This window comes from Cicer arietinum, chromosome 5, assembly GCF_000331145.2.
Source record: "Cicer arietinum cultivar CDC Frontier isolate Library 1 chromosome 5, Cicar.CDCFrontier_v2.0, whole genome shotgun sequence".
Classification (NCBI taxonomy): Eukaryota; Viridiplantae; Streptophyta; class Magnoliopsida; order Fabales; family Fabaceae; genus Cicer; species Cicer arietinum.
In genome coordinates, this window is record NC_021164.2 from 6,942,524 (window position 1) to 6,945,672 (window position 3,149).

The following is a 3,149-nucleotide window of genomic DNA, read 5'->3' on the forward strand; positions in this document are numbered from 1 at the left end:
TATATATATATATGTAAACATCGATCAAATATATTCTTATAATTGAAAAGAGACAAACTGAGCCTAAAAATAAAATAAAAAACAGAACAATAATAATACAAATAGAATGGATCAAATATTCTAAGCATCAATGACTTTGAAATTCTTGATTAGTAAAAACCTTTATATATGTTGTCGTTACCAAAATATTTCTTAATGGCCAGTTGTTGAGGAAACTTCATTGTTGATCATCATGTTGTTGTTTCCAATCGACATCTGGACTAAAACCCAAGAAAATAGTCGATTGAACGAACATTTGTCTCTTAAAATACAATACATAATTTCCTTCATACAAATTTAAATTTTACCTTAGAGCTACCATGTCCATCATAAAATCCAAATAAATGAATTGTGGTCTGATGGACATGGTGGCTCTGAGGTAGAGTTTTATTTTGTGTTGACTGTGATTCTTGTATCCAATGATTAGCATTTGTTGTTCTTGGGAATTCTTCATGAAGAATTACTCGTGCAGGTAGTACGTACGAGAATGTATGTTAATTAGCAAAGATGAACTAAAGATTATATATCGGTAATCACTAGCCACGTATATGAAGTCAATCTTAATTTCTAACTGAATCTTTTACATTATTCTTTAATATAGTTCCAAAAAAACGTATATAAAGGCAAAGTTATAGGATACGATAATTTGACTCACACAAAAAAACTATAATATAATTGTAGCTATTTTTAAGATAAAAAGTTGTTAGAAAATCTTGCTTCATTAATGCCTAAATTTCAGGATGGATGGTTAATCCTATAAAATAATGTTGTTGAGCAATTGGAAATTAAGTGTTAAACTATTAGACTTTTTAAAATAAGTATTTCACTTTAGATAATAAAGTGAATAATATCAATAGTGGATAAATATTATTTCATTTTTTAATTATAAGTATCATTTTATAAAAAAAATTATCCTTAAATCTAAGTATTCTTTCAATTTATTAAATATATTCATCATTGTTTTTTAAATATATCCTATATTAATAATATTAATTTATCTTAAAATATGAAAGTCAAGTTTAAAACATTCAAATACAAAAATTATTTTATACAATTCAAAAACATTAAAACTAATTGAAAATAATTCAAAATGGAATAAAATAATCTCTACATAAATTGGCTAAATTACCATCAATTTCACAATCAATTCCTTAGTCTTTATTTACTTAGTAACCTACACACCAAGAGCTTATAAGTATCTAATAACACAGAAAAGGGCAGAAACAAAATTAGTGAGAATAGTCTGTTTTTTTATATAAAAATATTAGTTTATTTTTTTATTTTACCACTCCTTTTCTTATTATTTATTCAATTTAATTATTATGATTGACCGAATCCTTTTTACAATCAAATTGTAATGGTCATCCTCTTGCCTTTTAAAGTTCAGTTACATGTTATTTGTATATTATAGAGAAAATATGACTATAAATTAAAAGATGGGCTTATGGATTTTTGGAAAACTTGTCATTCTCATAATGTTGATTTGACGTCAGGAACTAAAGTCAATTATCTCTGATTTTACAAAGACTAAATCCAAACAAAAAAATTTACAAGAACTAAAATAAAAAAGTAGTATATTTGTAGGACCAAATACATATGTAAACCTAATAATTATCTAACATCTAGGATTAAGGCAATATACATCAGACCACCACTAAACACCAGTTAAAAGCAATTGTGTTGGGTGGGCTCACTCCCCAAGGGGACCCACAAATTTTATTAATATTATTATAATTAGTATTAGTATTAATATTGTTATTATTGAAATAAAAGAAAAAAAGAAAGAAAAAATGTTTTATTTGGCTAGGCCCATGTGAAGGAAATAAAAGGGATTTAGAAATCCCTAAGAAAAAATGGGAACAATAGCCAGAGAAGGAAAATGAGAATGTGTAGCAAACTTGTTCCATTTGATCTACAAATTTAGTATGTTATACTTATCACTGAATTTATTATTTTAATATACAATAGTTTTACTTTTTCTGAGAATTGTTTTGGCATACCCACTTTAGTGGAATGTTGTTATAAGGTTGTTATTGTTGATTGATGTTCCCTAATTTTTATTAGGAAGACTCTTGTGTATCCATTAATTATTATAGGGGAATTTGAGGGAAGTTTTCCACGTTAAAAATTGTTTTGTCTTATATTTAATTTTCTGCCAATTATTTTTGCTCTATGGAATTGTATTTTCTGTTTGGACATTTATCTACACATGTGAGAGAAAAATATTACGCATTATTGAGATAGTTATCTTCAATTATCTATGGTTTTTCCAAAAAGTAGTATATAGAGCTCGATTGATTTGATTTGTGCATTTAAATGGAGGAGGAAAATAAAAGTCCGAATATGATTAAACTCAACTCTTCTAATTACACACTTTGGAAGACTCTCATGAAAGACATGTTATACAGTAAAGATTTGTATGATCCTATTGAGGGTAACACTGCTAAACCCATAAATAAATCTGACGCTGATTGGAAGAAGATGAATAGAAAGGAAGTGGCGTTGATCAGGCAGTGGTTGGATCTGAGTGTATATCCACATTTTGAAACTGAAATAGATGCTAACCAAATGTGGGAAAAATTAAAAGAGTTGTATGAATGAAATAATGTACAAAATAAAGCATTCTTGATTCAGAAGCTGGTGAATATGAAATACAAAGATGGTGATTCAATGGCACAACATATGAGTATTTTTCATAATACAGTGAATCAGTTGACAACCGTAGAAATTAAATTAGATGATGAGTTGCAAGCATTGTTTTTGTTGAGTTCCTTTCCTGATAATTGGGAAGTCCTTGTTGCGATGTTGACCAATTCAGCTCCAAGTAAAAAGTTGAAAATGTCAACAGTTAAAGAAAGCATGTTGAATGAAGAAGCTCGAAGAAAGGAATGTGGTTTGATTGGTTCTTCCTCAAAGTCAGAAGCACTAGTTACAGAGTCACGAGGGAGAAGTCAATCTAGAAACTTCCATAAACGCAACAACTCTAAAAGTCGTAGCAAGTTAAGAAGCAAGTCGAGGACTAGAAAAGAAGTTATATGCTATCCTTATGGCAAAACGGGTCACATAAAAAGAAATTGCAGGTTCCTTAAGAGAAATCAATCAAGGGAAAG